The 14,731-nt window shown below is 30.7% G+C and overlaps 1 protein-coding gene across 8 annotated transcripts in view; it reads left to right on the top strand.

The window, feature by feature from the left end:
- Positions 1-14,731, top strand: part of LOC115887898 (CLIP-associating protein 1-B) — a 96,543-nt gene that overhangs the window by 23,367 nt on the left and 58,445 nt on the right. The gene's annotated exons all lie outside the window — the stretch shown is intronic.

Here is a 14,731-nt window from a genome sequence, read left to right as displayed (position 1 = left end):
GGCGAGTGAATGCATTGCATGTTTACTTCCCATAAAGTCACTGGAAGGGCTGTATATAAAATCTAGCTTTAGCGGCATTTTTGTGGCACATTACGGATTTTATATGGAAAAGCATGATATTATTTCTATTTAAATCAACCGTATACAGGGTTGTTCACCACATACCACACGGAGTATTGTAGCTAAACGATGAGATTTTTGCAAATTGTAAGTTTTGGGTTCGATGAAGGACTATTAGAGGTACAATTTAAGTTGTATTTTTTTAAATGGAACACCTTGTATATTATTACATTTTTAGTTTCTACAAATACACAAGTTCCACCCGTACAAAATTCAGTTGGTACAAGAAGTGAACGAAGACAATTTTGATCGTCGCGGGCTGGTATTTTTGGAAATTCTATTGTGGGTCAGTTTAACGATATTGAGACCGCACCTGATCGTTCAACTGGCAAGTGAAAAAAAAACAGCAAATTGGTCGAAGGAATTTATCCTTATCATTTATTCTGATAGATGTTTAAATAAACTTTTCAAATTTCAATCCTTCATATTTTCTCAATGACTCGACCGATTTTCAAAAACGAGGCGGGGAAATATAGAGAATAGAAAGCTCTTTTCATTGCGGCGCCACTTGACCCCCCTTCCCATTTGAAAACAGTTGGGGGATGACACCCCCGCTCAGAGGGTTGAAGATTTTGCAATCATTTTTGGGACAAAAGTTGTCCCCCTCACAAACAAAATTGACGTGTTTTTGGATTTTTTGAAAAAAGAAATACCCTAGCCTTTATGCCTTGCGGAACGTTTTCGATGGGCCACCCTGTATAGTATAATCCTTTATCTCTAATTTTTAGCTAGTTTTACATAAAACGTTAAATGCCGAATGCTTATTTTGCTACTTTTTCGACCTAGTGAAAAGGACTCTTAATCTTTCACCCCACAACAGAAAAAAATGACTACCTCACGTCATAGCACGCATTCCTGCAACACAATGACGTAATTTTTCATCGATCAAACCAACACGCGTTGCCATCAGTACCCAACAGACAAACTAACGGTAAAAAAGCGTTGTGCCATGCGGGTTTAACCTAGAGTCATTCATGAAATAGTATATTAGCAAAATTATTTTGTAATTTTGCTATTACCATTAAGGCTACGCACTGATACGCAATTTTTAGTCGGCCGACTAATTAGTTGCAAAAGTGAATTCATATATGTTTAAGTAAATAATTATTAAATGTAATATATTTTTTTAACTCTTACTACTTTATATTTTATATTCTTTGTCCGCTTGATCTATTATACTGGTCGCACGTATCGAAGTTCTGTTTCTTCTAGTTTTAAAAAATGTTCTTATTTCTTTGTAGTGGTTGTAGTGTAAAATTAGATTAATTTTAGTAAGTTTAATTATAATGTTTAGTGTAGAATACCACAAATAGTTTAGTAGTGTTTTTATAGTTTATTATTTTGCAGTTAAGTAGTAGGTGAAGGGATAATTTGGTTATTTTTTCTTTTTGTTTGATTAATTAGTAAGTTTGATAATTTTTTCAGTGTAGAAGTGGTTGAAGTAGTGAAGAAGCAGTTGTGTAGTGTTTTTAGAAGAAATTATATTAGTTTATTTTGTAGATGACTAGTAGGTGAAGGTATTTGGGTATTTTTTCTTTTTCTTTTTCTTCTAATTGTAGTAATTCTAATAAGTATGGTGATAGATACACTATATCTTCCTTCAACTTCGTTGAAAAGCGCATTATCACATAATTTTGGTTTTCTGGTAGTAGAATATACGAAAAAAAAATCTGAGCAAATTTATTTTAAATTAAATTAATCGAATCTTATTAATCAAATTAATCTAGTCAAATAATGATAATAGTTAGTTTATAAATACTACACAGGGTGAGTTTCCTACGATGTTCTCTATGGGTATCTCGGAAACTACTGGAGACTGGAGATAGAGAGTCGGTTAAATGGGGAAAGAATTGCAGTTTTGTGGGGTCATAAATATGCGCCTTTCAGATTTTTCGGAGAAGTTCAAGGCTTACTAGATATTTCGAAAAAACAAATTTTGGCTATTTCAAAACTTTTGTCTCTAATTCCATTATAATCTACCGTATGATCAAATAAAAACGGCGTCAACGATGTCTAAGAAATGAAGATCGCTGTCATTTTATATGTAAAATTATATGGGAAATATATCATCGATCGTCATTTCATAGCCATCGCTGACGCCGTTTTTATTCGATCATACGGTATTTTAGACAAAAAGTTTTCACATAAAAGCTGTAGATAATTACATACCTAATGAGTTTGTGTTTTCTGTTTTTTTTTCTAAAGCCTGTCATTTTTGACATATGTGACACAAACGTTATGTTTTTTTTTTAATAGAAACCATAGTTGGCCATGACTTCATAAAAAGCGCCATTTTTAAGCTTTTCAGCGATATAGGTAGGTATAGTATGTATTTTTCGAAAAATTACAAGTTATAGCCAATGCATTTCTTTCCTGGCTAATTTCCATACCAATAATACCATGCCAATTAGTTGGCATCAAGAATGTAAAAAGTTTTATGTTTTCATAAAAAATATCGTAAAATTCGTAAAGCACTCAATTTAGAATAAAATAATCTAAGAATGAAATGATTCTTTTATAAACCTGCATTAAATCAAATTAAAATAGGTATGTAACTTTTTTTAAATATTAATTAATAGCAATTAGTATTATCATAAATTATTATAAATAATGTACCAACATATCGAAATAATAATTTCTTTGTTAATACGGTTTAGAATTCTTAAAATAACAGGCAAAAATAATCCACAATTTACAATGAAATAAAAGTTTTGTTTAAATTTCTTAATCAGCTGATCAGTATTAAAGTTCGCAGAAACCGGGGGCTATATTATTACATTACTCTGAGGAAAATAACGAAAACAATCGATATTTTTGACTCCGCCCCGAAAGGTTCACGATTTGTCCTCCAGTTGGCAGCACATTTGGTCTAGTCGGTTGAACAACTTTAAGAATATATAAACAAGGGTAGGAGTCATATTATCGAAATCAAAATAAAATTCTTAAGTTAAAAAAACCCTAGATACTAATTTCCACAGAAATTATTAGAAAAAAATCCAAATAAAAATGAAACTTCTACACCCTGTATCTCCGAAACGAAGCATTTTAGAACATAAGTTTATAGAAACTTTTTTACTTTTTATTATGTGCAGAATATGCTGCCGAAGTTTCCGGAATACAGTTCGGACCGCCCTGTATAATGAAAAGTTCAGTCACCATCAGCATATTTACCATATTTATATCATGTGTTGTAAAAGACTGATGGTACACAAATATACACGATGTCCCATGTAAAAATGCACGTAGTGTGCAGGGATCTCGTAAAACAGAGAAACAGCATCCATACTGCAAAATTGGCGAAAAGAAAATTGAATTTATTTTCCTTCACTTTTAAGCGTTAGTATAGTAGGATACTAACCAAAATTACTGTGAACTTACTAATAACTAGTAACTTTTGTGGTAATGTAGTTTTTGTAGTAACTTGTCTTACTAATAACAAATACACTAATATTCAGAATGTGCGTAATATAAGAGGTTGCCAGATTATGCAAGACATTGGGACACTCAAGGACTTCTAAAAAGAAAATGAACCTGCAACGTTAAAGAGCTTTTTAAAATTTTTCGGAAAATACCAATAAAAATATCAAATTTTTAACATTTTTTTTTAAAATTTAAATAACAACAAAAACTATGTTTTAAGCCTACATCATATATAAAGGGTTTCCCAATAAGAACGCTCGATCTTTTGCAACAGCACATTGCAGGGTCGACAGTCACACACGCGTTATCTCTGCCAGGAATATTCAGTAAGCCCTGACATTTAATATAGAGCGGTATACAACCGAAAAAGGTGTCGACATCGCGAAATTTTATTACCAAATTACTGTCAACGGTGAGCGGTATAGAGCTACGCTAAGAACATTTTTGTGGCCTACAGTGGGTGGTATGAATCTTAGAAACATGTGGTTTCAACAAGACGGAGCAACGTGCCATATTGCACATGAAACAGTGACATTATTGTGTGATTATTGCATGAGCAGTTCGAGGGGTCTGAAATATCGCGCAATGGCGACGTAATTTGGCTGCCAAGATCATGCGATTTAACTCCGTTGGATTTTTTTCTGTGGGGTTTCTTTAAATCTCGTGTTTATGCCAACTGACCACGAATTGTTGACGCCCTTAAAGCCAACATCAGACGAGAAATTGCTGCGATTGAGCCACACTTGTGTAATCAGGTCATCGAAAACTGGACTCGCAGAATTCGACTCAGCAGGCAAAGCCGCGGCGGACATTTAAGTGACATAATTTTTAAAACATAATGTCACGATATATGTTTTAAAATAAGTGATAAATTATATCCGTCTTATTTGAACTTTTTATTTTATTACCTTTTAAAGATCGAGCGTTCTTATTGGGAAACCCTTTAGTTACGTGGATAAATCAACGCCACAAGTTTAGCATTAAGAAATATATCCCCAACATCCCGACATGCCATTTTCAAACCTTCTTTATTGCACTTATGAACGTTCAATAGGTTTGTCTTTCTCGAGGACCTGACTCTACGCATGCGCATTAAAAGTGGCACGTATTTCCAAAATAATTACAATTTTATCCGGTTTAGAAAGTACGAATTATACATTGTTATGGAAACCAACTTTTCATTGTCATCGTATTGTCATAATATGGTCATAATCTTGTCATAATCTTGTCATAATCATGTCATAATGTTATTTCCATTGTGTAACGACCATAGGTAACGACGCTTGTTTTTTGCGTTTTTTATTTTAAACATTGTATTAATTACTCTTTTATCTACCGCTTTTATATAGCCAAGGATGCAAGTGTGTTCAGTGAGAAGTTAATTTTAAGTTTGTGCAATTATATTTCTATTTTTTACTCGTTGGGTTTTAATTTTTGGGTAAATACTCGTAAAAATGATAAGAAAGTGTTTGGTGTGTTGAAATTATAATATAAATGTCCCCGAATTAACTTTTCACAGGCAAGTAAAGTATTCAGTTGTTCTTTTATGTATATTAAACCATATGCATACTTTCTGGTTAGATTTCCTAAGAATATAGATATTCGTACGGAGTGGCTAATTTATTTCTTATTTAATTTAATTTTTGTGACAGTAACATTCAATTATTGTTCAAATATATGCATTTTACAAATTAAATTTTTAAAATTAATGTTCAAATTTGGCGCGTGGACGATAGGTCCTCGACAAGGATAGATAAAGTAGAAGCACCGCGTGTGCAACAAAAAAAGAAGATAAATGGAAGTCGTTGATATGTTTGGGACAGTTTCCATAGTGATTTACTTATCCACGTAAGTATATATGATCTAGGGTTTTAAGGGCATTTTAACATAAATCTATACTAACATATAAAATCCTTAAGTGACTGACTCACTGATTAATTAGGATCCTGCTCAAACCATTCAACGTAAGAAGCTCAATTTTGGTATACAGGTTGATTCTAGGGTGTAGAGGTTCGATAAGAAGGGATTTTCCGAAATTCCAGTACCAAGGGGGTGAAACCACCCCTCAAATATTACAATATTTTTTATTTAAAAACCGGTGAGTTTTTCGGAAAAACTCTTAAACACTTATATTTTATTTTGTTGTTTTACATATTTTAAGGGTTTTAAAAATTTATACAGGGTGTTTCGTAAAATATGACCATTGAATAATCACGATTCTGTTTAAACTGCTTAACGTTTAAAGCTGATTTTTGGCAAACGGGTTGACTGTGGGGTGTAGAGGTTCGATAAGGAAATAAGGTTTCTCGAATCTCAAATTCCAAGAGGGTGAAAACGCCCCTCAAATATTACAATATTTCTTATTTAAAAAACGGTTAGTCTTTCGGGAAAATGCTTGGACACGCATAATTTATTTTGCTTTTTTACATAATATTTTGAATTTTTTAAAAAACCATACAGGGTGTTCCAAAAGTTGCTTAAACTGCTTGACGTAAAAAGCTTGGGAAATGGATTTTTCGAAAGTCAAATTCCAACGAGATGAAACTACCCCTCAAATATTACCAAGTTATCTAATAATATCACCATATTGTTTTTTCTCATGCTGACATAAATGTGAGAAAATTTTATCCAGTTTGTATGTTAATGGAAATTCTTGCTTTGCTTTATCATCACCATTACAATTGATTAATTTGACACGAACGAAGTCGGGGGTACACGCTAGTTTTTAATAAAAATATGAAGAAACATAACGGGGTCGTCTAATATAAGACGATTTATATTAGTTCTAGGAAGTTTTTGGACGCTCACCAGTTTTCAATTTTATCTACCGTCCCAGATCGGACCGTGCGGATTTTTGCCGTTCCCAATTTCCCTTTGGCAACCTGCTACTTCCTAATTTCCACGTAAATTGCTTCCAGAATCGAAAGGGCATCGCTGGGTGATCGGTTAAGTACATTAGGGGCATCGATTTTGCACCTAAATTAGGCTTTAATTAGTTTAAGTACACTTTCCTGGGGTGGTTTTATGAAAAGCAGTAGGTAGGAACTGTAGGAAGATCAGTCTTTCATTTGTTGCTATGTATTGCAATTATTTGTTGTATAATTTTATGTTACAATGTTATTATTTAGTAAATAGTTAATAATAGGTACATACAGGGTGGCGCACCTCATTCGCCTCGGTTGATTATACGAAAACGGAAAAATGTAGAAACAAAATATTTTATGGGTACACGTGGGGAGGCAAAGTGCACAATTTAAAATTATTTTGAAATATACAGGGTGTTTCAGAACTAAGATCCATACCAAAGTTATATTTTTTCTTATGGAACACTCAGTATTTTATTTCATTTTTGGATTCTTGAGCCCAAAAAAAGGCGTTTATTATAAGGGTTATTTAAAGATATTTAAATTTGCATGCTACAATAGAATAGATTAACACCCTGTGCATTACGTTTCAGAATTAGTTCTTGTGCTAAGTTTAAAGGTAGAGAAATAAACTTTACTGCAAAATGTTATTGCTTCCTGAAATTTATACAGGGCTATCAAAAATTACTGATCTATTTTAAGGATTTATTTTACATAAAAACTTCGTTATTTCAAATACAACACTCTGTATTTTTTTAAATAAATCGAAGCAGATTTAAATGCTCTTTCAAACTATATTAGGGTTACCTATACCTATCTAGCTCAGATTTTGAATAAAAAACGATTTTTAAATAAAATTTCAATCAAGGTGGCTGGTGTCGCCATGGCAATTTTCTAGTGACAGTTAGTAACTATTTTTAAAGTCGACAATAGTTTATGGACTTAATTTAAAATTATTTAAATTTATAGCAGTTTATAACTTTAACTGATCTTAACTTTATTTAACTGATCTTCAATAGTTTAATAAGTAATATTTATTAAATATGTATTTATTATTCTACCAAAAAAAACGAAGAAGTAGTCTTTGATTTATTTTACAATGACTTGTAGATAGATGGATTTTCTTTAAAAGAGCCAATTACGGTAAATTCATTTTCTTCACTTCCAATGACAGGTTTCTGCCTAATAAGTTTTTTATAAACCACACTACCAGCTCTGCGATATAGGACAAGTAGTTTTTCAAAAGAACGCTTATCAGGAAGACTCCTATTTGGATATCTTTGAGCATAAGCCCTTGAGGCCAAAAATCAATTTTCCTCACAAAATAAAATCACTAGTAACATATCCATTCGTTCCGCCAGCAGACACTGCTTTATTTTTCTTGATAAAATAGTGAATACTTACTTATATTAAACTATTGTAGGTAAATTTAAGTAAACTGTTATAAATTATAAATAATAATGTCTATAACCTAATGTCGACTTTAAAAATAGTTACTAACTCTCACTAGAAAATTGCCATGGCGACACCAGCCACCTTCATTGCAATTTTATTTAAAAATCGCTTTTTATTCAAAATCTGAGCTAGATAGGTATCCTGTAAATGGTATTGATGAGCCTTTTTTGACCATTTCATGTGCTTCTTCGTTGCCCTTGTGATATTTGTATCCTCATACAACGGACTAACTCAATATACTCCTATCTAGAGCACACAGATAATCCCATACTAGTCTAAAATTGACCTCTATGGAATCATATCTCTTTAGCGTTGTTTGATTATGTGTGCTATATAACTATAATATTTCTACCACTCAATTGGGAATTCGGAAAGAAAGAGATAACAGAGAACTCGACTAAAGCCTAGTTCAGACACGGCTAGTAATTTAGTAATGGCTAGTAGGGTAGCGAGTAATTTAGTAATTTAGTGCGTGCGGACAGTACAAATTAGTAGAGTAGTTTAGTCGGCTGGATCCATCCGATTCTTTTTTGACGGTCGAGTAGAGTCCCCCACCATGTGCTACTAACTACTAAACTGTCACTAAAACAAGTATGAACACGAGTGTTTAGTTAAGTAGGTACATTAGTTGACGGCGCATAGTGGTTCAGATTGCCAAAAAGTGGCGCATAGGATATTTTTAATTTTATTACAAATTCTAAACTTATTATAATATATATTTCAGACTATGTTTGTTTAGTATAAAAATATTAAAAAAGGTGGATTTTCTATGAATTTTATTCAAAAATTATGGTTTTTAAAAAGGTTTGAAAAATGCTTCGAACCTAATCAAAAAAAGAATACCCATTAGGTTATCTGGTCTAAATTAAAGAAAAAAACATAAGTTGCAATATGCGTTAAATGGAGTTTTCAAACTCATTCTTCATGACATGATTCACCACCACTTTCTTCTAGTTCCTCTTCACTATCTGATTGACAATAATATTCTGTTGCAATATGAGTGTCATCTGCGGATAAATCTTCACTTATTTTTAGTGGCGACTACTTTCTCTGGAAATTCAAACCCTAGTTGGACTGCTTTTGCCGTCTCATTTTTATGTTCCTTCCTTAAATTAGAAACTGTAGCATATGCCAGAACTTCCAAGGTGTAAGAATCTCTAATTTCTAGAAATAAATTGATTTTTAATCTTTGCCATTAATTAAAAGCTATTTGCAGCATTATGTAAATAAAAAAAAACATGTTTTTTTCTGTAAGGTATTATAAATTAATTCCTTGGCAATATACACCTTTGGTCTCTTTATTTTTTTGGGACTTGGACAATTCTGAAAAAAAAATTCTTCTTGAAGTGCCAGGGTCATTAAAAGATTGATTCTCTTCCATTTGAAGTAAATTTTTATTCAGCCAGACACAATTGTTGGAAATAAAACTGCTCCAAGTATAATTACATTTCCTCCACTTTTCTGACCATTTATAAACAAAATTTTCAATTTGCTTTTTTTCGATAATATATAATATATATTTCGGAATATTATTATCACACAAAAATGAAATAATTTCATCAATAATATCTGACCTATTATTAAACCACTTCTGACCTATTATTAAAACCCATTTTCAAAAACCTCAAAAATCATATATTGATCTGCGGTTTATTGTTCCTAAAAATAAAAGGAATAAAGTTCGGGAGGAACATGTGAGTCTCTATAGTTACACTTTTATCACTCCAGAGTTACTCAAAAAATATTAGTATAATAATTCAAGGAATTATCCATGGAACAAAAATCAGACTACTGGTCAATTTAAAATTCTAATTTATATATCATCTACCTCGGGGTCTCTTGGGGTAAGATACTTGTGGTAAATTAAACTTGGTATAATACCTTTTAAAAATTATAAAATACAGAAGCGGAGATCTGCGGAGTTCTAAAGATACGCAATTTCAAAGTTTATTTTTTTTCAAAAACGCTCTGCTATGTTTGTGGTAACTACTAGCTTCATAAAAAATATTTAAGTTAATAAAATTCTCTTAAAAAGTATTTACCTTGGTCTTGAAAATCCATTATAATTTAATTTATTTCCAAGTCTCTGAACTAAGAACCAAAATATATTAGCAACACTAAACCATTATCAGCAAATAACTGATATATTTAAACTACAAAATCTAACGAAAACAACATTCCTGTACGCTTTTTTATTACGATTGAAAAGTGGATCGTGATAAATTTGAATAAATGGACCCATCATCTGTTGAAAATAATATTATTGTTGAAATTTTCGAAATTTTTTTCTTGGCCCCTATGCGTCGATTTTTTTGAATCTGAACCAATGTGCGGCGTTTCGGATATTCTGATTGCATTACAGTATTCTGCAGGATCTTCTAATTGCAACTCTTGTAAAAGCCATTTGAAGCCCCTAACGATTCTCTTCTATTGATCCATTTTCTGACCCATAAACGCTTTGGTTTTTCAGATATTTCTTCTTCAATTTCTTTCAAAATGATATTTATTATGTTTCTTATAACCTTATTTAATTCCGTACGTCATTTCTTATCCATTTTAACAGTTTTGACATCATTATAGCACTACTAAACTCAATTTTAAAACTGGTCTGAATGATAATCGGTAAATGGGTAGTCGCTACACGACTAAATTACTCGCTACTCGACTAAATTACTAGCCATGTCTGAACTAGGCTTAAGAGCTATCGGCAGAATTATACCAAAACCTGGATTTAGGACTCTATATATAAAGATAAAAATATTTGCACTTATTAAGACTCACCCTGTATGACTAAACAGCTGAGTAGGATGATTTTGAATCTAGGCCCAATCTAGATTAGTTCTTTGTAGTAAAAAGGAAATCTTAATTTAAAATATTTTACATTATCCCTAATTTTTTAAAATTTCTGATCGCTCTATAGATTCTAAATCGCCAAAATAATTATTTAATATTGTTGTTGAGACGACATAAAAAAACAATGGATCGTTATTTAAAACCTTGTGGGATCGTCAGTGCCTTTTAATTGGCTTACTTTTTATTCTAACTGTGCTCAGTTTAAGAAAAACACCAATCTTGCTGTACTTAACGTAAGTTTTTTAGAAAATGCTTATTTCCGTTGTCATAATAATATTGCCTTTTTCTACTATATGTTTAATTAATTATATAAACGGTTCTAACGAGTGTTTCATACTGTGACGAACTAGGTGGTTTCTATAACACGTCTTTTTTTATATTATGTATTAAAAAACACAAATACTACAGTAATTGATACAAACAGAAGCGTTTAAAGATATATATTTTTTAATTATTAGTCAATTAAAAGTAAAATTAAATTAATTGGATCTTTTTTTCATGGTACTACTTTTAACGCATGCCTTGCTATATATAATTTTATTGTGTATTGTTTTATTTTTATGCTTTAAAAATAATAATGAGCATCTTACCGCACCTTATATATGCATTATTATAGTTAATAGTTACTTTCAATATATATATATATATATATATATATATATATATATATATATATATATATATATATATATATATATATATATATATACGTATTTCATAAATTTTAATAATGTAAAATTGAAAGTAACTATTAACTATACCGTGCATATATAAGGTGCGGTAAGATACATTATTATTTTTTAAAGCATGAAAATAAAACAATACACAATAAAATTATTGTTTTTAAAAATTATTTTTATGTATACATCACATGTTCTGATAATGGCATCATTATTTGTACGCATTATCTAACAGCCTTAAGAACAGAAAAGTTTGTCCAATATAAGAAAGATTTTGTTCATTATTTTTCGACGTTTCGACAGTATATGTCTTTTTCAAGCCTCTTTGAACGTAGATTCTTACAGAGTTAAAATTTGTTAAACTGGACAACACAATAACACATATTAACTATTATTTTTAATTGTTTTGGACATTACACTTTACTATAGAGCACGTACGTATTTTATCGTTTCAATACCTGATGTCTACTCACAAATAAAAGACCAAGAGTGAAAACAAGAAAATATATAGTATATAGGTCAAAGAAACGAAAAAAAAATATATTGATATATTAGTATATATATATATATATATATATATATATTATATATATATATATATATATATATATGTATGTATATATATAAATATATATTAAATATTATAGTATTTAAATAAAAACTTATATTTTAAAAAGTGTTTTTTATTAAAATTAAATTTTTTCAGAACAATTTTTGAAGAACTTTCCTTAAATGAAAATATATTATGTAAATTATTTCAGACAATTAAATTCAACCATCAATCAAAATTTATCCTATAATGTATTTTTGTTAAAATTATACGCAAAAGTTAGAATTTATTATACCTTAAAGAATATTAATAAGAACTTAAATGTAGCAAACAAAAACTTTGCTCCCTAATTTAGAAACATTCGTAAATAACTATAAGTAATCAATGTACCTATTTCATTTTGCTGTTATTTCTAGAAATAAATTAATTAATTTGTTTTTTAAATGTTTTTCTTTGAGAATGCATATTTATTTAAAGTCAACAATTTAAAAAACGTGTATCTACTGTTTGACCAGCGGATCTGAAGCTACGGAAGGAATGCGAGAAAAAAAATCGATATTGCCACGTTTATCTATAAAATTGCAAAATTGCCAGACATGAACTATAAATTTAATATATTTTTATTATATATAATGTGTTTAGCATATATTCTGACGTATATTACTATAGTTGGTCTCACTTCTTTTGCAATAAATATCGTAATCTGAAACCATACAAGGTGTTCAAAATTCTATGGCAAACTTTCTAAAATAACTTATTTCTTTCATTCTGTATAATCTGCTTATTATGAAAGTTGAAGATTTTTTAACGATATCATTGGCAAACCGGCATCGCCGCGCATGGCCGCCTATTCATTGAACATCATTGGCCAGAGTACGTCACAGGATTTGTTACCACGCGGTTGCCATGGCTTTTACGCCTTTCCTATTCGCTTGCTTTATCCCCAACTTCACGGTCTCTTCTGAAAAGAGTAGGAATATTGAATACTATTGAAATATCCAGTGGCGGTGTAATTTTTTGATGATTATTACTTTATTATTATTATTTTATACCGGTTATCCTAAACTTTATTCCTATATTTTTCGTATATTTGATAGTTAAGTAAAATTTTTATTATTTTGTTATATTGTTATAATTTATTTCGTTCGTAGTTTTTAATTATTAATATCAAGTTTGATCGTATATTTGTGTTTTAAAATGAATAAATTTGTTAAGGGTAAGACGCTACATAGTCAGACAAGAGTGTTCCTTTGATGTAGTAATACTGTAAAAAGTACCCTGAAGTAAAATTTCTTTTTATTTTTAAGCAAAAACTGTGCGTCGGACGATCAAAACCAAGAGTAGAAAATTGTTTAGAAATGAATGAAGATTTTGAAAATAATTTTATTTTAAGAGAAGTCTGTGGCGTACCATCTTTTCCTTCAAAAATATTCAATGCAAAACCCGTATGGACGCCACTGGTTGGCTTATTAAAATTGTAGATCAAAATAGGTATTTTGATGCATAAAACGTGTATTAAGACTTTAAAGAATCTATAATAACATGAGAGTTATTATGAAAAAAATTAGCGCCGGGAGGCACGTATAGCCGTCCATACTAAAATATGTTAATAAAAGTTGGAAGGCAGTTCTTTAGTTTGAAAGTACAGGCAGTCCTCGATTTACGTCGTTTCGAGTTACGTCGAACAAATTTTGTCACTATTCCTCAAAGTTACGTCCCACTTTCGAGTTACGTCATAAATAATAGCTAATTTTATTTCTTATATGTTAATAATAGGTGGATGAAATCTCATTTGGTTTATTTTTGTGTTCATAATAGGTTTGCGATGAAGAAAATGACAGAAAAGTTGAGCTTTAGTTGACAGCTTAAACGTAAACTTGAGCGGAGTTTTTTTATACCGGAGTTAGCGTATCGGCTATAAAAAGATTCACACAGAAGATAAAAAAAAGGCTGAAAACTAACCCCGATAAAATGATATCCAGCTCTGGAAAGAAACGACCACGAGAGACTGCTATCGAAAACTCGACGACTTTTTCGAAGTGGTGAGGAATTAGAAAGCTTTTGCAAAAATTGCAGGAAGAATCGAATTTTCCTTTTGCAGGGAAACGCTTAGGGGGTTATTAAAATCAAATGAATTTTTTTGGCGTAAATGTCAAAATAACAGATAAATATTAATGGAGCGGCCCATTATATTGCAGAGAGAGATATAAATATATACGCGAAATTCGAAAATATAGCCAAGTATTATCTATTTGATGAAACATATGGGTAGACAATGACCTAACCTTTAAAAACTGCTGGCGGAGCGATACCATATCTGGTGTAATAGGCAATATTGGATCTACTGATGAGTAAAATTATGTTTTGTTTTCTTCCAAAGTTAACTATTTTCAAGATTTAGAACGTCAATAGTTATATCTTAATATTATGTATTATAGAAAAAATATAGTTAGTACACATCGATAAATAAATATACCTCAAGACTCTGTCTTGATCATCTGCTGATGGCAGACATGGTTAGCGAAACACGTCCAGTGTAAAATTAAAAGTTTTGGTGTATTGTCCTGATTTAGTGTTTTATTTTGCTGTGTAACTCAAAGGTTCCTCGCCCCAGCTGTAATTAATTTTTCTATTATATTAACAACACAATAATAAAATGATTCAAAATATTTAAGGGAGTTTTTAATAAAAGCTTTTAGTGTTTATCTGCTAACTCAACAGTAACGATTCAAACAGCATAAAAGTTTTTTGAAAAAATTTTTCAGAACAATTTTGAAGAACTTTCCTTA

Source organism: Sitophilus oryzae, unplaced genomic scaffold (assembly GCF_002938485.1).
Source record: "Sitophilus oryzae breed Bouriz unplaced genomic scaffold, Soryzae_2.0 scaffold_682_pilon_pilon, whole genome shotgun sequence".
Taxonomy (NCBI): Eukaryota; Metazoa; Arthropoda; class Insecta; order Coleoptera; family Curculionidae; genus Sitophilus; species Sitophilus oryzae.
Note: the sequence above shows the minus strand (reverse complement) of the source record. Positions and strands in the feature narration are given on the sequence as shown.